General features: G+C 37.7%; 1 non-coding gene across 1 annotated transcript; it reads right to left on the reverse strand.

Annotated features, from left to right (window-relative positions):
- Positions 1 to 14,452: 14,452 nt before the first annotated feature.
- Positions 14,453 to 14,559, reverse strand: LOC145151640 (small nucleolar RNA R71). Its single transcript, XR_013732204.1, has one exon. It is a non-coding gene; the product is annotated as a small nucleolar RNA R71 (small nucleolar RNA).
- Positions 14,560 to 21,457: the final 6,898 nt, after the last annotated feature.

Consider the following 21,457-nt stretch of genomic DNA (forward strand, 5'->3'; position numbering starts at 1 on the left):
TCTTGAACTTGACCTACGGTACAATGATTTTCCTACGAGATCTATTAAGGTACTTCAGTAGTTACTGACTTCTATGACTACTTCGGTGCTTTTCGTTTGAAGTTTCCTATCTACTGAGTAGGCTAGAATGGCGGGGTGCCCTTCGTATGGGTACTTCTGAAGTTTTGAAATGAGAGACAACCTAAGGGTTTTGCGTTATGGATTGGAAGAATTTCATCTTACGGCTGATTAAGGAAAAGTTCTCTTATATAACATAAGAATTTTCACATGGTAAGGACCAGGCCAAACCATGTCGAATGAGAATGTCAAAATTTTCTCGAAGAAATAAATATTAAGTCGTTCTGGGAGGAATGATTACTATGATGATATCTTATGAACCTAAGTTTTCAATGTTTCGGGTTTTATTCTGTTATTATCACTACGAACCCCTTTTGATTCGAAATTGGCGGGTACTACCAATATGAGGGTTCTGATAATTTGAAATTATGAACTTTCATGAAACGATCCTTACTAGGTCTCTCTATAATCGCTTGGTGTATACAAATCATGTATAATTAAGATTGGTAAGACCTTTGACTGAGCAACCCTGCCCTAAATCCACAACCAAACAAGGAACAGGAAATGAGGAGGGATTACTCACTCTAAGTCTACAAATATTAATTATAAATGACCCTTATGTATACATTAAGTCATCATAGCTTACCTGTTAGGGTTTCAATTTTATATAATTGTTGTGATTTAATTTGAACGGAAGAGTAATCATAATTATAGTTAATTATCGGGGTTTGGAAGCGTACCAAAATATAGCAGGGTTCTTTGATGCTTCCCCATGTATTGGGGTCAAATTCCTCCTGCTCCCCCGTCGTTCTTCTCTGTTGGACAGTCCCTCTTGTAATGTCCTATTTCACCACAAAAGTGACATATGGGAATGGTTCCAACATTGGTAGTTGAAGTGATGAACTCAACCGGAGTTCTACAGATGCGGGCGGTATGCCCCTTTATGTTGCATCTATTGCAATGCAGCTCTCGGCAAACTCCATGATGATGGTAGTTGCACTTGCTGCAGTGTGGGAGGTTTCCTAAGTATGGCTTGGTTGGTGCTAGAATACCAGGGCTGATGGGGGTATTGACTGCCCCAGTTCGTTGCCCTCTGTTAGGTTCTTGAGTTGAACAACTCCCTTTCTTGTTCTCAAACTTTCGTTTAAGGATATTAAGCTTAAGGTTCAAGGTGTTATTACAAGTAGGTGCTCGTTGCTGTACTTGGCCATCACCACGATCGGGGTTACCGATAGCATTACTGCTAACATTTGCATTGTTAGCATTAAGGTGTGCCATGACAGCTGCTACAGCTGCTGTGACCGCAGCTTGAAACGTAACCACATCTATCTGAAGGATTGATGTTTCGCTGGTGGGTTGGTTACATTTCTTTGGAGGCATGATTCTGTTACGTGATAAGAAAATGAGCTCGTGAGCGACTATCGTTGACTCTAGATGTATCCTAAACATTTGTATATATGTATAAATCTTTCTTTTTGTTATATTGTTCTATGATTCGACCTGCATCCCTATGATGCAGTCCTGGTAAGGAATAGAAATAAGTTTCTAGAATGGTTATGAATCGAGTATCATCTGAACTAAGTTACCTTCGTTTGGTGGATATCGTTTCCCAATTTTCGAAAATATTCGAAAGTAATTCATAACAGTGTCTACATGAAATAGACTTATGAATTTGGGAAGTAATCACTATCAATTAAGATTTCGTGATCTGATTTATTGTTATTAGCTGTGACAGGAAAAGAGTATAAGCTCAAAACCTAATGTGAGTAATGAAATCACTAACTCACTAGGTTGAGTCGATTTACTAGTTATTACTTAGATGAAATGGTGCTCAAACACTTCACATGAATCATGCGTGGTTTTCCTTTGTTCTCTGTTTTATTCTGGGTGGTAATGATTTGTTCTCTCCTGGTATCTATAGGGTGTCCTTCTCCTCTGTAGGCATATTGAATTCCTGAGCTGTCTTACTTCCGATTCTGACACTGATCTCCATTACTTCGTAATGAAGATTTTGAATATCGGAAGTTCATACGAATCTCTCATTGGTGTCCTCAATAGGGTAAGGGCACTAAATGATTTCTATAGTTTATCTGTTTCTTTCTTGGAATTCTCCTAATGAAATTCTGTTGGATCCTCCTTGACTCTTCTATTGATTGCTGGAGTAACTATGTTTATCTAACGGGTTTATATGAGAATGGGAATGTCTAAAGAATCTATGAGAAAATTTAAATTTTTACGAAGGTGATTCTTTTTGGTCCTTCTATAATCACATGGTGTGTACCGATTATATATAATCCAAATCAAATAGACCTTTGGATAAATAATCCTACTCTAAAACCACATCCAAACAAGGAAAAGGAAGTAGAGTGAAAATCACATATTCTAAGTCTATAAAATCTCGACTATATATAACCTTAACGTATCCACTTAGTAATTATAGACTTATCAGAAAAGATCTTGTTAACATTTCCCCAAAGGTATGTAAAATACCTCCATGTTATTTTAGTTATGAGTTTGATTCTTGGACTTCTAGATATAAGATTTTGACAAGTTTTCAGTTTTATAGCATCCTAAAATACTCCCATAGTATTTTAGTCTTTATGTTTGGTTCTAGAATTCTTCTGGTACTTAGGTAAGTTTTAGACCAGTTGCAACACTACAATCACTCCCCAAACACATGTTGGTCATATCTCGGATGAATATAGTTGATCAGGTTATATTGATCCCAGATATGATTACGTAACTGTCTAGGTTTAACTGCAATGTCCAACATCCAAATACTTTAGTTTTGTTCTTCTTGTGATACTCATTCTGGTATATAAACTCTGCATGTACTTATACTTTTATAAAATATTGTTATATTTTAAAGTATAACTCTTGGTCAGAGTGTTTTTATCCCAATGGGTTTATAGTTGTATATCTTTTATGACTGATATACTGAGTTCACTATAAACACTGCTCTGATACCAATCTGTCACACCCCCAAACCAGACGGCGGAAACGTCCGGGGGTGGAGGACTTTAGGTAAGTATCACAACACATGTAACATAGTAATCAAAGTACAAACAACCATTGCATTAATAAGTATAAGTTTTACATAAGTGTTTAAACATTACATATTCAAACACTAAAGTAGGTACAGGAGAAGACAAGAGTCGCGTTACGGTACTAGGTAGTCTTCTCAAAAGTTTCGGGAGTGTATCTGTTTACTCGATTCCTGAGAATACAAGTTATTTGGAAAGAGTAGATCAGCATTTAAGCTGGTGAGTTCATAAGTATTTTAGTTCTGTTAAGTATACCCTAAGTTCTTTGGATAAGTTTACTGGTTTCTCCAGGAAATCCTATATTTCCTGAGGTGCTAGATTGATAACCTCAATAGTTTCCCTCTGTAATTACTTAGTTTATACTGATTATACATAACACAATATCGAATGGACACTCAACTGGGTGTATCTGCCCTAAGCCCACAACCAAACAAGGAACAGGAAGTAAGGCGGAAGTCACACACTTCACTGTCAATCGGACATTACTTATGTACAACTCTGATGTAGCAACTAAGGAATTATAGAATTAACCACTAAATGTCCTTTATGTTATACTAGTTTACCAAAAGTAAATGACTAGGTTCCCATTTGTAAAAGTGGTTTAATCCCATAAACCGTTCTCTTTGTATTACCGTTGTGTATTTGTATTCCTTTATGAAAACTTGTAACTGAGAGTGTGCCTGGCTCCACCAGCTGTTATTGAAAACTGTATTGAACCATTATATTTTGTATTCTATAAACTGGTACTTTGAAGGTGTACTTTCGTTTAGTTGTTTATACACTAATGTATTGTTAATATCTTTTTAATGAGTTATTATAACCATACTATGACTAATGGCCTGAAACAAACGCTTTGTGGACGTTTAAACTGGTGATAACAATTTCCACTCATCGGCGTGTATGCCTGACTGTAGCTAGCAGCCTGAGTGCGGGGTTGTCAATCCCGATATAGATCTACACACAACTTGTTTCGATCCCCGGCTGGAGATTCCGGTTATAATGTCAGGGCTTTCCTATGTTGTCTAAAATGAATTAAACAACCTGAATTGAACGTCTCATACAAAGCATATAAACGTTACATGTATATTAATTATGAAAACTTAATCATTCTGAAATAAATGATTGACAGTATTTCTGAAATAAATGATTGACAGTATGTTCTTGAATTAGTATTCCAAACATGTATTTGATAAGTGTAAACCCTTGATTTGTTCTGAGTCAAAACCCTGTATGATCTATTATTACCTCGTGTTTGCTAACTCGGGTACTCTGTATAGTACCTTTGCTAATGCAAACCCGGTAGGATGTATTATTACCTCGTGTTTGCTAACTCTGGTACTATGTATAGTACCTTCGCTAATGCAAACACGGTATAATGTATTATTACCTCGTGTTTGCTAACTCTGGTACTCTGTATAGTACCTTCGCTAATGCAAACACGATATAATATATCTTTACTTCTTTAATATGTTGTTCGTATATTAAAGGTATTATACATATCTTGGTATAGTTGAATGAATTTTGGTGATTATAATTTGAAATAGTTTATAAAAACCTTTTTCAAAGAATTTTAACGGTGTTTACAAGACTTTAAAGATTTAACATGTCTTTAAGTCATTTTGGAAGTATTTGATAATTCTTAAAATCATACGAAAACTCTTTGTGTGATTATTATCACATACAGTTATTAACACAATTTATTATTGTGTTAAACTTGTATTCCCCCCTAAAAAGCATATGAAACCATTTAAAAAGGTATATTATAGGGGTATGAACTCACTTTGATAAGCGGTGATTCGGGCATCGTTTCGTTTCCCGGAAAGGGTTTATTTGACGAGAAACCGGTTCAAATCGGGCAGAGTTTCAACTGGAGAGAGGATGACTTCTCAAAAATTCCGAGGCTCCGGGGCTTGCTTCGGGCTTTAGACACGATACCGGGGCCTTGGGGGGTCGTGAGAAAGTTTACGGGGTGAAAATGTGAAATTGGGTGAAAAATTAGGTGAAAAATGTCATAAATCCGAGAAGTCTCGCAGGCTATTTATAGTCGGAAGCCTCGGATCCGAAGCTATGCGAGGCTGACACGTGCTCGGACAGATGGCGAAGGGAGGGGCTGCTTCGGACAGGTGGCTCGCAGATGGCAGCTTCGGACTGGACCCAACTTCGGTCCAATATGAGAAGAGGATGATGACTTCGGACCAATCAGCGGGTGCCACGCGAGGCTGCGGTCCAATCAGAAGACACCACGTGGTGGCCTCGCATGCGAAGGGTGACGTGTCCGAGATGACTCATGCGAAATTTCCCGGTTATCCACAAATTCTCGATTTTTGTGCAAAAAACTTGCGAAATTCATAACTTTCGCATACGAGCTCCGTTTTTGACGTTCTTTATATGCACGCATAGGTAAAATCATACTTTACGACTTTTGTTTAGACTTCGTCGGCTGATTTTGAATTTATTTTTAATATTATTATTTTTAACAGACCGGGACAGGAAATCCATTAAAAATTCATAACTTCTTCATCCGACGTCCGTTTTCGTCTATATTTTTACCGTTGTGCTACTTTTGACGAGACCTTCGATTCTCATTTAAGTTGCGTCGGCTAAATATCGATTGATTTATATTTCGAATTTTTAGTTGTCTACTGCTAAACCGAAACTTCGAAAAATCATAACTTCCTCATACGAAGTCAAGATTTGACGTTCTTTTTATGAACGTTCTCGGTTTAACATATTCTACAACTTTCATTTAGATTGTTAAGGCTAAAAAGCCTTTTATCGAAAATTCACTTTTTACACTGAACAATGTTTTGCCGGTTTTGACGCGGATTTTCGATTTGTCATAACTTCTTCGTTATAACTCGGATTTCAGTGTTATTTATGTTTTTGGAAACCTTGTTACAAACTCTACCGCTTGTTTCATCCCAATTACGATTATTGATCAATTCATTTTTGACCAAAATTTGACTGGTGTCACACTTACCCTCAGTGGGAGTGATGACTTGAGAGTGACAGGGTATAGCGACACCAGCTTCCAAACCGACAGAGATAATTTCCGTTCTCAGTCGGGCTGGGTGTTTACCCTGAATGGAGGAGCAGTGACATGGAAAAGTTCCAAGCAGGAGACTGTAGCTGATTCAACGTGCGAATCAGAGTATATAGCAGTAAGCGAAGCATCGAAAGAGGCGATATGGTTGAAAAACTTCATCAGAGACCTTGGAGTTGTTCCATCCATAACGGAGCTTATGGGGATTTTCTGCGATAATAAAGGGGCGGTTGCCTTAACCAAGGAACCAATGGTAGATCCAGGAATATCGACATAAAGTACCACTTCATAAGACATCATGTAGAAGAAGGGCACCTCGTGGTAAAGGGGATATCATCAGAGGACAACCAACAGATCCCCTTACAAAGGGACTGGCTAGGGTTAAGCACTTGCAACATGTGAGGAGCATTGGGCTAAAGGACGATGTTAGTTTTAGTAATTAGATAAATCGAAACTTGTAATAGCTAAATTGTAATTGATATTTGATGATTGAATAAAATGAGTTTTATTTATAAGTAAATTTACTGTCTTGTGCCAATTATTTACTATTGTTTCACTTTGCATGTTTTGACTTCCAGAATAATAAAAATTATAATTACTTTTATTATTCAAACCATCCATAGTCAATCATATGTTGGAAGTAAGTATGAAATAAGACTGTCATGAGTTAGCTTCTGGATTGTCTAAGGAGTTAGACATAGCAAAAGTGTGATATACCATTCATGAGTGCTCCTGAAATAAGATTTGAGTATTGGATTCAACCCGCGCTCACCTGAATTACTTCATGGAATTTATCACGAGTAATTGTGAGACGATGATATCATATAATCTTCAAACCAAGATATATGAGTTGTTGACTACGAGTTGGTTGTGCATTGATGGCATGAAAACGCATCAGTAACTTGATGTTATAAAACGTGTCGTTGTGCATGATTTGATGAGTAGTTAGTACATGCATATAATGTCGAAGTTTATCTGTTCCTTTTATCCTAAGAGGATTAAAAGCGATATCTTGGGCCCTTCGATGATTCTTTTTTGACTTATGAGTCGGGCCCGGTTAGAACTAAATTGATGTGTTCAGTTATGTTCTATGTCAGACGAATCATAAATCGGGAAACAAATTGCAGGACAATAAGTATGACTATGTTCCATGTGTTTGTCCGCATAGATATCTTGAGAACAGATGAGTATATAATCACTTATCTGAAGGACGCGTCACTGACTAAGTCAGAGTTCGATAATGGCTTTTGAAAGCTTACGATTGCTAAGTCAGATCCTGAAGTGCATAAGCAATAATAGTTATTAGACTTATCCAAGTGGGAGACTGTTGGATTTGGTGTCTAAGCCCATAACTATAATTGGTATGTACTTGACCCGATTGTAGCATGGTCCTTTTGGGTTGCCTTCACCAGTGAAATTTGATAGGATGAATTTTGAGAATAAGGTTATTTATGGTATATTAATATATTACAAGTATAATATATTAATACGAAATTATTTAATTAGTATTGATCAAGAATTAATTTATTAATTTTGTGATCAAAAGAGACTAATTAAATATATGGGGATTGATTATGTAAATCAATCACTCTGTCCATCAGTTTGAGGGTGATAAGCGGTGCTGAAATGCAGTCTCGTACCTAACTCCTCATGAAACTACTGCCAAAATCGAGAAGTAAATCACACATCATAGTCGAAGACCGAGATAGAAACTGGCACCCTGTGGCGAGCAACAATCTCGCACATATACACATCGACAAACTTTGCGGCCGAAGAACTCTCCCTAATGGCAAGAAAGTGGTCACTCTTGGTTAACCGATCAATGATAACCCAAATCGAATCAATCCCCTTGGCTATCCTCGTCAACTTGGTGATAAAATCCATAGTAACCTGTTCCTATTTTCACAAGGGAATCTCTAAGGGTTGTAACTTTCCATGCGACCTTTGGTGCTCAGCCTTGACCATCTAACAGGTCAAACATATTTCCACGTACCATGAAATCTCTCGCTTCATGCATGGCCACCAATAAGTAAGTCTTAGGTACCGTTACATCTTTGTGGCTCCAGGGAGAATCGAGAACCTGGACTTATGAGCCTCCTCCAATACTATCTGCCGAACTCCTCCAGAAAAGGCGCCCATACCCTACCACACCGGGTCAAAAGTCCACGAATATCGGTAGAAAATTTATTAATCTCACCTTTGACCCTATTTTGCTTCCACTTATCCCTCTTGACTCCTTCCGCCTAAGCCTCCCTAATCAGCTCCAATAGTGGGGAGTCAACAGTTATCCTCAAACAGTGCTCTCAGACCGGAGTACTAGCCGCCTTGAGGCTCAAAGCGTCGGCAACCACATTGGCCTTCCCTGGATGATAGAGAATCTCACAATCATAATTCTTGACTACGTCAATCCACCTGCTCGGCCTCATGTTCAAAATTCAGGTGATCCATAAGATATATAAAACTCTTGTGATCCGTGTAGACGGTACAATGGACCCCATAGAGATAATGCCACCAAATCTTGAGGGAAAAAACTACTGCCCCTACTCCAAATCGTGTGTTGGATACCTAACCTCACGAGGCTTCAACTGCCTGGATACATAAGTAAGGACTCTACCTCTCTGCATGAGAACCGCCCATAAACCTGTGATCGACACATCAGAAAATACCAAAAAATCCTCAATACCCTCTGGGAGGAGCAATACAGGGGCCTCACATAACTTACTTCTCAAAGTATCAAATGCAGCCTGTTGTGCAAGCCCCCCAATGGACATCCACACCCTTCTTCGTCAAGCGGGTCAAAGGAACAACAATCTTGGAGAAATCCTAAATGAATCTCCGATAATAACCAACTAACCCTAGAAAACTCCTAATCTTAGATGGGGACTTCGGAACCACCCACTGCATCACTGCCTTGATCATAGCCGGATCGACTAGAATCCCGTTTTGATTGACGAGGTGTCCCAAAAATTAGACCACTCGTAACCAGAGCTCACACTTGAAGAACTTGGAATAAAGCCTCTCTTATCTCAGCACCCCTAGAAACTCTCTAAGATACTCCTCATGATGCTCCTTGGTCTTAGAGTAGACCAACATATCATCAATGAAAATAATGACCGACCGATCGAGCATCGGGCTACACACCCGGATCATCAAATCCATGAACTATGGCGATGTGTTTGTGAGCCCAAATGACATCATCACGAACTCCTAATGGCCATAATGAGTCTGAAACATTGTCTTCTCCACGTCCTCCTCCCGGACTCTCATATGGTGGTAACCCGATCTCAGATCAATCTTTGAGAACCAAGATGCACCTTACAGCCGATTGAAAAGTTCATTACTCCTAGGGAGTGGGTAATGATTCTTCATTTTCAACTTCTTTAATTCTCGATAATCTATGCTCATACGATGAAACCCATCCTTCTTCTTCACAAATAGGATTAGTGCTCCCTAGGGTGAACTGCACTGTCTGATAGACTGCTTGCCCAACAACTCCTGAAGCTGACAGGACAACTCTTGCATCTATGGTGGTGTGAGGAGATACGACGCCTTAGTAATCGGGGCCACACTGGGGATCATATCGATCTTGAACTCCACCTGCCTCACAGATGGTACTCCGGGTAAATCCTCGGCAAATACATCTCGAAACTCTTTGACCACTGGCACATCTGAAACTGAAGCTCTCCCCTCAGCCCGAGTGTCAACCACATATGCGAGATAACCCAAACATCCATGCTGAAGATACTCATAAACCCTGGTAGCTGAACAAAAAGTCGAACCAACACAGGTACCCTCGCCAAAAATAATCAGTTCTCCCCCACTTGGGGTTTGAACTACTACCCACTGTCTCTCATAGTTGATCATGGATCCAAACATGCTTAACCAGTCCATACCTACAATCACGCACACATCCCCCACAGGGATGGGAATCAAATCGATCAGATAAGACACCCTAAATATCTCCAAGGTACAATCCTGAAAAACACTCAATGTAGAAACCCCGTGTTCGTTGGCGATCGAAACTCGCAACAGACACTCCAAATCCCCAATAGTCATATCGAAACCCCTACTGAAGGACTGATACACAAAGAACTGACTCACACCTGAGTCAAAAAGCACAAGTTCAGGCAATGAATTCACTAAGAAGGTTCCTAGTAGAAATACAATCATAAGCATATAAGAAAAAAGTTTGACAAAATAATAAATTGGAACATACTAGTAACAACATTAGGCGCTACCTTGGCCTCCTCTGTTGTGAGCCGAAAAGCACGACCTTCGCCTTCGGGGCCTCAACTCTCCCCTGACGTCCTTCTTTAATCGTCAAAGTATTCGGGACTAGTGCCTGGACGAGCCTAGCAGCAAGCAAAGGACATTGGGCCTTCACATGGCCCATCTTATCACAATGATAACAAATCCTGGTACTCGATGGCAGGTCCTGCTAATTACAATCCCTCTCAAAATGCCCATCCTTGCCATATTTGTAGCACCCAACAGTTTATCGGTATGTGCCCTCATGCGCCTTCCCGCACTTGTCGTAACTGCGGCCCCTTTGGCCTACAGATCATGAATCAGTGGGCTTGAACCACTTCGGTTCTGGCTGTGACTGAGTTGGGGTCTACATCTTCTCTCTCGTCTGGGTATTAATCTCAATCTCTCTCCTCCGAGAAAAAGACTGTATCTTAGAGAGAGAACCATACCCGATGGGTCGATACAAACTCTCTTATCTTTGTCTTGAGCATGCTCAAATAACGAGACATTTGGACCTACTCCAGAATGTCATACTCAAGGCAAAAAAGGGCCCTCTCTATAAACATCTTGGTGGTCTCCATCACCGAATATGTCGTCTTCCTCGACGACAAATACTCATAGGCTAATCTCTCTGTCTCCACTAGCGGCATATACTCAATACGGAACATCTCTGAAAACTGATCCCAAGTCACTACGACTTTGTCCACAGGAGAATAAGCACCAGTTACCAGCTTCCACAAATCCTTCACCCCCAAGCGAAAAGGTTCAGGGCGCACCTAATCTTCTGGTCCTCCGGACATGAAGAAGTAAATAAGCAGCCCGCCACATCGAAAAAACACCTCATAGCAACAATAGAGTCCTTGACCCCCATCAAACTATGAGGGCTTCGTGTTGCTGAAGTCCCCGTATTGAAAAGGTCCTCTCCCCTAAACTTTCATGCCAGCAACAACCATAGTGGCTGCGGCATCAGCAACCTTAGAGACAAAAACATATAACTCATTAAACATCTCGATCATGGCGGTCTTAATAGACCCAAAAACCTCCGGGATCACCTCCCTAACATCCATGGTCACCTGTGTGGCGATCATCTCCGGAGTCTCATCATCAGTCAATCCTGGCCTCGGCAGGCTGCCCACTCTTGATCTTGAGCCTTTAGTGATCAGCATACTGAAAACAAAATGGAATACATCAGAAAAGCCACAATTCATACAATTATAACATTACATAATTACTAAATCCTTGGGGGTTCATGACTTCCTTGCCACACATATGGGTCATGTGCTTCCTGTAGTATGCCCCCATCCTACCTTCCACACATAACTGTATTTGTCTCAAGGGGTCATCACGGGCCACCCGACCATAAGGTCCAACATCTAAGATACACATACATCCTATACATATTATCTTAAGAGTGGCTAGTCGTTCCTCACGCTGGCATGCTACAATCCATCCTCACTCATCAAACTTCCACTAACCCTGCAATCATGCATTCTAATCATACATAACACTGGATTCGATTGACAGTTGAATATCTGGTTACACCTTAAGCCCACAACCAAACAAGGAAGAGGAAATAAGGATAAATCAAACATTCTCAGGCTATAAAATCTTAGTTATGTACAACTATGATGCATACACTAAGCAACCATAGTAATAATGTAAGTTCCGTATAGCATAACAAGAAACTCTCCTAGGCTATGAGGCATCATACACCAGGAAATTCTATCATACAATTCCTAAAGATCCTCAGCCTATAGACTAGCTTGTAGTTCTATCAATATAGAAAACAAGTCCGGGTATCTTGGGGAATCACTGATATGTGCATATTTAATTATATAATTCATGCATATTTCTAATACTTATAGCTACAATTATGTTTATTTTGGAACAAAAAAATACTTATTATGTTTAAAATATGTTTTGTCGCAACGAAGACTTGCTCGGGACAAAAAGGAAGCATACGAGAAACTGGAAGCAGGAAGCGAGAGCTAAAACAAAAGAAGAAGAAAAGAGGACAGAAGAGCACATCGTGGTGATCTCCAACACGACGTGGTGATAACAAGATTCACGACCATCAAAGCTAACTTAGCAGGAACGAGATTTACTTGAGGACCACGTCGTGATGGCGGTCAACCACGATGTGTTGATCAGATTTATACAATTGTAAAATCTCGGACATTAGGTCGAAATAAGAGAAATTCATTCAGTTTTCTGAGGTTCATTGCGACTAAGAACCCTTAGAAACCCAGAAGAAGATCGGAATTCAAGTGAAGCTCAAGGATTGAAGAAGATTTGGAAGAATTCAAAATTAATCTAGTGGGTTCGCTTATCATACTTATGTTTAGCTTATTTTACTTAGATCTATTGTGCTTTTCTGCTACAATGAGAGGCAAAAAACCTTTTACTTTTGTTTGGTGAATATGAACATAATCCATATGAGTTTATTTTGATATTTGGATGATTATATTTGATTTTACATGTGTTTGATATATATAAACCCTAACATATTTTAGTTTTAGTTGATATTGCTTATACATCATATTTTATGTGTTAATTGATCATATTAATTGCATGAATCTATCTCCTAATTGTTTATAATCATTAAATTGTTAGAGAAAGGGTTAATCATATCTTAATTGAAGCAATTAAAGCTAGTAACTTTAACTGTGTTAGAGAGCATAATTAGTCTTAATTAGTGCTTGGTTGCTTAACTTGATCATAGGATAGTAACTAATATTATTTATAGTCCAGTTTGTGCTTAATATCAATTTGGTGTTTAACTTGTGCATGATCATTGCTTTGTAATTCATAAATTGGTAAGGCCTAAATATTTGATCATAATAGCTAGATAATTGGTGATCAATATAATCTATCCATTAGAAATCAACCATAGGAGAAGGTGAAATCGAATCTAGGCAGAAGTATTCCTTTAATTCTTGAAGTTAACTCATTTTCTTTGTTTAATTGCTAGTTGGTAGTTTAAATTCTTCTGATCTTGAAAAATCAGTAAAACCCCCTAATCATAGTTTTCTCTTAGTTTAAGTAAAAATAGTTAATTTATTTAATTGAATTATGTTCCTTGTGATTGACACCCTACTTACCTGAGCTATCCTATAATCTGAGTAGGTACACTGCCTATAAGTGAATAGTTAGTAAGATTTTGTTAGGTTATAAATTTAAGACTAGTAGGTACTTTTGTGCACATCAAAGTTTTTAGTGCTGTTTCTGGGGGAACAACTTATTTGGTGTATAGTTTAATTGCTTTTAGTTATTCGATCCATTTTGTGGGGCAAAAACTACAAAAAGTTATTTTGGTTGCATTTGTTTACTTTAATTTTTTCTCTAAGACGCAACCACGTCGTGGACATCTTAACCACGCCCTAGTCTCGCTTCACTTAATAATTAGTTTAGTGATTTTTATTCCTTTTACGTGTTTTTGTTTTAGTGATTTATGACCGGCGGATTTAAAACTCCAATTGTTCCTCCACTAGAAGATCCAGAATCAACTTTTCACAAGAAGAAAGACAAGAAGGGAGAATCAAGCAATACTTTCAAATCCGACAAATTCGAACTTTTTAAGAAGACTCCAAGTAAGAAGGAAGTAGGATACGAGCCAAAAACAGCTACCGAAGAAAGTTCAGAAGACGATTTAGAGATAAAAAGTAAGGTTGAAGAGATGACGGTTATTACGAGAATGATGATTGGCGATTACAAGAAGAGGAAACGTGAAGAACATGCACCAGGATTTGTTCCACCCGAGATACCAACCGAAAGAAGTTTTAAGCTCAAATGGCATATTCTATCAATGCTCAAGGATATACCTTTTGCCAAGAAAGAGTATGAAGATGCATTCAAGCACACTGATGAAGTTAAAGACATTTCCAAATACTTTCATGTTCCAAATCTACCAAGAGAATCTATGTTACTAAGGATGCTTCCGGTAACATTTATCGGTGAAGCAAAGGTTTGGTTGAAGTTTCTTGTGCCCAGATCCATTACCACATGAGAAAATCTTCGTGATGCTTTTATTGAACAATTTAGTCCACCTTCAAAGATTTCAAAGCTTAAGAAGAAGATTGCTAACTTTCAACAAGAGGTTGGGAAGTCATTATATGAAGCATGGGAGAGATACAAGAGCTCGCTTAGAACTTGCCATCAACATGGTTTTAATGTCCAACAAGAATTTTCCATTTTCTATGATGAAGTAAATTTAATGACTAGAAAACTTCATGACTCACAAGGACCCATGACAAAGAAGGAGCCGACTACTATCAAAGAATTTATTGAAGAGTCTGCAAAGAACTCATATGAGTACCACAACCCACGATGTGATGTTACTAGAGGAAAAGAAGATGGAGGGAGCGAGAACTTGGTTGCAAACATAGCTAAACTAGATAATATGGATAGGTGAATGACGGAATTGGATCAATCGATTAATGCCAAAGGAGTTGGATGTGATAATTGTAGTGGTCCACATTTGACCAAGGATTGTGATTTGGATGAAAATAGGAACAAGAAGGCACAAGTGTTCTACTCTAGTGGTGATAAGTATGATGAAGATTGGAGGAAACCCAAGAAGGAATGGTTGCCATATGAAGAGTATAAGAAGCAAAAGGATGAGAAGTATAGATAAACCGCTAGAGGATTCTATCAAAAAGAGCAACCACTACCCGAAAAGAAGATGGATTTTGAGTCGGTACCGCGTAGATTTATGGAAGCATATGAAAAGAGACATGATACTACTGATGCTAATGTGATAAATCATCAAGATTCCATCAAAAATATAGAGACTCAACTTGGGTAACTAACCACACTTGTCAATTAGCGATTACCTCCTAAAAATCAATACCCAACATCACAACCTCATTTAATGGTGATATACACTGAACAAGAGGTTCATTCTAAGCCATTTGTGACCTATGATGCAGCTACAATGCAGCCCAAGTCGTGTTTGGAAGAAGAGAAGTCTGGAGCAATAATATCAAAAAGTTAATAATTCTTTGATGATTCACCACGTCGTGGTCTCTAGAGGACAAAAAGTTTTCTCTCCTAAATTCATATCAGCCTCCTTTGCCATTCCTATCTCGAGCAATCAAGCATTCTATGGAGCCCTAACAAAAGAAATTCATGGAACAAGTGCTCTTACTTTCAATAAACACTCCATTCCTCAAGTCCATGGCTAAACTTCCAAGGTTTTCAAAAGATGTGATGACTAATGGGAAGAAGTTGGATAAAGCCTTAACCATTGTGCTTAATGAGTTGTGTTCAACCGTTATCATCAGTGGTTTACTAATAAAGATGGGAGATCCAGACCAACTCGCTCTACCTTGTGAATTTGGCAACTCCACTTTTATTAATGCTTTAGCCGATTCGGGGGCAAGCATACACCTTATGCCTTATTATTTCTACCAAAAGCTCGGATTACCAAAGTTCCAAGACACAAGGATGACAATTCACATGGCAGATCACTCGACTACATACCAGGAGGAATAATTGAAGACTTATTGGTGAAAGTGGGAAATTTTGTTTTTCCGGTTGACTTTGTGGTTCTCGACATGAAGGAAAATGATGATCTTCCCATTATTTTGGGAAGACCATTTTTAGTACTGCAAGAGCATTAGTTGACATCCACGACTCAGAGCTCACATTACATGTGGAAGATGAAGCAATTACCTTTGAGATGATTCCTAGAGTGAGTCATGAAGTGCCAAGAGACGAGGTGTCCAAAATGGATGCTATGTAAGAAGATCTTGATGAGCTTTTCAAAATTGAAAAGATGATGTAAGAGGAGTTAAAGGTTTAGGAGAAGCATCAAGTTGAAAGTGACAAACGTTCTAAACCAAGGGCCTCGATTCCTGTGACATTTGAGGTGATTGCATTTACTACTCCCAAGGTTCAAGAGGAAGAAGTCCTTGATGAAATAGAAGAGGAATTATATGAAGAAGTGGATATAATTAATGAAGAAATGGGTGGGGAATTAGAGGATCCTACAATGGTCAAGATGGAATTGGATAAGAAGGTCCTAAAGAAGATGACTAGAAGATAAACAAGGTGAAAAAGCAAGGTAAAGGGGGTAAAGTGTAAACATGAGGAAAGTGCCAACAAAAAGAAAAAGGAGAATTCGAAGAAGGCATACAAAAGAAGGGTTCAAGATTACAAGCGGAAATGGAAAGAGAAAAAGGAGAAAAAGGATATCCCACTCCCAACCATAACAATGTAGAGTGGGAAGGAGTCCGACTCACAACTCCTAAAAAAGAAGCGCTTCTTGGGAGGCAACCCGATGTTTTAAATTTTGCATTTTCTTTCCCTTATTTATTTCTTTTTAGTTTTTAGTTTTTATTTTTAGTGTTTATGTTAGCTTAACCAAATAATCATGTGTTTCTCTAGTCTTCTGATTTAATTTTTTAGTGAAAAAGAAAGTACATGAAGCGGTGAAGGAGCTTAATGGATGAAGAAGCCATACAATTTTTGAAGATTAAACTTGAAGACCATGTTTTTGAATAAGTGTGGGGTTCCCACATGATGATGATAAGGATTTTAAATAATATTTACAGAAATAAAAGATCGGGAATGGTCCTAAACATTATGAAGAGTCGATGCATTATTATGCTTAGAGAAGACATTCTGAGATGGCACCACGATGTGGCCATCATCAGCACGTCATGGTAATTGATTTTATCGCTACTGCATCTGACCTACTCCACGACGTGGCATCACAATACCACGTCATGGCGATTTTATAGTTCGCGATCCTGACGACCATTTACTTGGCACCACGATGTGGTGTTGCTTTCCCACATCGTGTGTAACGCCCCAAATTTATCAAAACTTTTTAAAATGCTATGGTTATAAAAACATTTGGGTATTAACTCCCATTTAACATAAAACCAGTCCCACAAAAAAAATTACAGTTAAAAGCTTGGGTGTTACCATTAAGCATAATACAACCATAGCCAGCAAATACGAGTTGCATCAATAGCATTAAATAAGGAACTTAACAAGTTCCACTCCATTCTCTATTTCTTAATCCTCTAACTTCCATTTATCAGTTTTCTCCATAATTGCAACCTGGAATACATGGCATTAAAGAAATATCCCATTTTATTTTATCATTAAGGGCTAATTTCGGTATTAAACCATTTCCATTTTTATACTTAGGGTCTACGTCCAATAAAGGAACTACTCCCAAGTCTACACCAAGGTGGAAAGAACTAATCAATCCACCAATGCATCATTTCCATTAGGACATCTATCTCGCGAAGGGGAGGCGCCACCCCAATAGATTCCTGTAGTGCCTCTTACGAGGTATCATGGCCTGGGAAGTTTTCATATCATTACTTTCCAATTCATTTCATTACTTTCCATTCCTTTTCATTACTTTCCATTCCTTTTCATTACTTTACATCTCTTCTCATTACTTTCCATGCTTTACACATTTCATACATTAGTATCATAATACTCGTTTCAAAACATTTCAAACACATTATCAAAATATTTTTTCTTCTAAAACATTCTTTGCTTTCAAAAACATTCTTGCCTTCAAGGCTTTCTATTTAAACATTCTTTCCAAAACAATTTAACACTTTCACTTCAAAACGTTTCATATATCAAAACATTAGTATTGCACTATTATAAAATCATTTTCCCATGTACCCCAAAGTGGGGAAAATGCATACACATACTTACCTCAACCACACATATGTTAGTTAGTGTTCTTCTAGTTCCTTTCCCTAGAGCAATCCTCTTGAAACACTACCTAAACCATATATGGACATAAGTCATTAAAATGACCAAAATATCCCTTAAATGTTCAAATACTAAATTCTATTGCTTCATACTATTCCTTATGTAAAAATATGAATGTTGGCGAAAACCGCGTGTAAATCCGAGTCCGTATGCAAAAATTATGAGGAAAATACTAAAGTTCAGATTTTTCGTCTAGCCGGGCGATCTATTGTCTGTGCGCGTGCCGCGTTCTTCACCAAGCGGGTCGCGTCCCGTAGCAGCCCAAACACCCTAAAAAACTCACTTTTTGAGTCTTAAACTTACTTAGATGGTTTTGGTCTTTTAGGTAACTATTTGGAACACCTGTAAAGGTCTTCAAGCACTACTAGAGGATGTTTTATCATAACAAAACATTCAACTTAATTCATTAAGTCCTCAATCAAAATGCTAAGTTGATAATGCTTACAAACACTCAAATGAAAGGGTTAAGAGCTCAATTTTTTCAAAAACACTCTTTAACCAATATGACTTATTCCCTAATTATTTAATACATCATTGGGTGTTGTCAAGTAGATAAAACCACCATTAATATCATTGTAAGTACTTAAACTAACCATGGAATCACCAATTCGATTCCATGTTTCCCAAATTGCCCTTTAGGCTAAAACAATCACTAGAAACACTTATAGATCAATATATCCTTCATGTTTATGTTCTAATTCAATCTCTAAAGTGCCATTCATATCCATGAATGTTATTCACCTCTTAGATGTCAATCACCATGTAGTTATCCCTAGATTTCCCAAAATGCCCTTATGGCCAAATACTCTATAAATTCCACTAGATATCATTCAAGTCTCCAAGTTTTTGCATTCAAATCATGTTGTTAGTATCAACTCATGATTATGAGTATCATATACTCATCAAATGCTCATATTCAAAGGATTCCATTGTTTCATCATAATTTCCCCAAAACCATATAAATTCCATGTTTATGCAAAATTCTCACATCATAGATGTGTTTGAGCATTCCATTTGGATTTATTGCTTCTCAACATCGTCTAGGTCATTGAATCTGTTCCAATCTAACATATAAACATGAAATCCCCAATTTGAATTTCTAGGGTTCATGAGGGTTTTCACCCAAATCCTCAAATACATCAATGGGATGATTGGATTGGGATTGGGATCATCAAAAAAACTCAAGGGAGGTTATAAAACCAAACCTAAACCACCATAAGAAGCTAAAATCAACATTGGGGTTTCCTCCAAGTCATGAATTCGAATTTAATAGCTAGTGGAGAAGAGATTCTACCTTGCAAGCTTTTGATTCTTCCCTTCTTCCCTTGGTTTCTCAATTTCCCATTTGAATCAAACCATAGATGGAGGGAGGAAGGAAAATCGCCATTAGGGGAGTTCTTGGATGCAAATCACGAATCTGGAACAAGGATGGAGAGGTTGTCCATCTGATTTCCCAAATTTTCACATTTGATCCCATTAGTTAGCCCACTCTGGCCAAAACTCACCAAACCTCAATATTTGTGATCTTAACTAAGGTTTTGACATAATAAGCCCTCATCCATTCATTATGTAACCTTTTTAGTCCATCCCATTACTTTAGTCAACCCCTTTGCTCAACTTACTTTTCCAACTTGGCACTTTTGGTCCTTTAACTTTTAAAATGTTTTGATTTTCACTTGTAAACTTCCAAACTTCATATCAACTAATGATATGATTATCCCTTGATGATTTAAACACATAAATCATTTTTAATTTATTTACTTTATTAATTTAAGAACCCGGTCTTAAATTTCAGGATGTTACAATTATCTACCCCTTAAAAGGACTCTGTCATCGGAATTACTTCGCACGCCATCTCGTTAGAATTTCATCTAGACACTTTTCAATTTATTATATAACCATATCACCTTGGTCTTTTTGTCATAATTGTAATCCATTATAATAATTAATGATACATCATTAGGGGTTATCATCCCTCTTGGACACTTTTACCCCTTTGTCCCTTTTTGATCTTTGACAACATCATGCAATAAGGTTATCCAAACTTATGTCAACATTTTTCTATTTCCTTACTTAGGTCCCAATATGCCTAAGTACGTCCCTTTGTGCTCAAGCATGTCACCAATATTCCATTCTATACTAATTCCATTAGTAAATCATTACCCAAACTTAGCTTCCGAAATATCTTTTCATCTTGCTCATTTGTACTTTCTCTGGTATCAACGTCTCAAACTTAACATAGTATTTTCAACATGGACTGAACGCCTGTGAAAACAAGATTTTCATGGTCTACACACTAACATCTCCTATCGAATACATGCCAAGACACACTATAGTGCACATATTGTTTCATTTCAATTTGTATAATCGCAGTTAACCACTAGCTTGATGGATTTTATACTAACGATGCTTTCCTTCAACGTTATCTACATGATAACTCAATAATGTATATCACAATGAAGCTTATACTTTTGTACCAACATGTACCATACCATCCAAGTTCCTATCTATTTCCTGCCTTGTCCATACCCCCTTTCAATCACTTTAATTACTTTGTCAAACCCAAAATTCCATTTCATGAGTTAACGCATTCAACTCAACATTCAAAATCTTGTTAGGTCTGAATGATCTCGTCACTTGTACCTTGGTTCTTCCTAGTTAAATTACCCTTAAAATAAATGACATAATTTCTTTTAAGGATAAAATACAAGATGATCCTCATCATGAGAAAGAGGTTTTTTTTATTCATGCAAAACTCGTTGCCCCATATTTACTCCATATGGACCTCGAATTCCACGTTTTCCTTTCACCATTAATCACATATAGATTCTATCTAAATTTCATCATTCATTTTTCCTTCAACATTGTTGTTCAAGTACTCAACTCTTCCATTCAGCACTTTGTCAGTTTTACTTCTCATGCATCATACTTTGCTTATTTCTGTTTCTTGTCCTTTTCCTATGATTACGCAACGAACTTTTATATCAATAGATTTCCATGTCCTTTAGTCACTGTCACATGACTTACAATAATCTGAGTCAAAGTTTCATCTCCTACATGAACTCATAATAGAATATCCCAATGTCATAAGTTTGTTCGTTTTTTGTCTGTTTGTAAAATCCAGATTTGTAGTAATATACAAAATTAGTACTTAAATTGTACTTGACTGTGTCCAATCTGTGTTATCAGTTGAAGAACTTAGAAGTTCTAAATATTGTATCCTTTGTTCGTTTATGTCACCCATAATTCAAAGCACCATGTGTTGTTCTTACTCAGCCCCGAGAGTATTGTGTGCTCTTGTAATATCACATCATCACAC

The sequence above is a fragment of the Lactuca virosa genome, chromosome 1 (assembly GCF_052849685.1).
Source record: "Lactuca virosa cultivar CGN04683 chromosome 1, Lactuca_virosa_CGN04683_v6, whole genome shotgun sequence".
In the NCBI taxonomy this organism is placed as follows: Eukaryota; Viridiplantae; Streptophyta; class Magnoliopsida; order Asterales; family Asteraceae; genus Lactuca; species Lactuca virosa.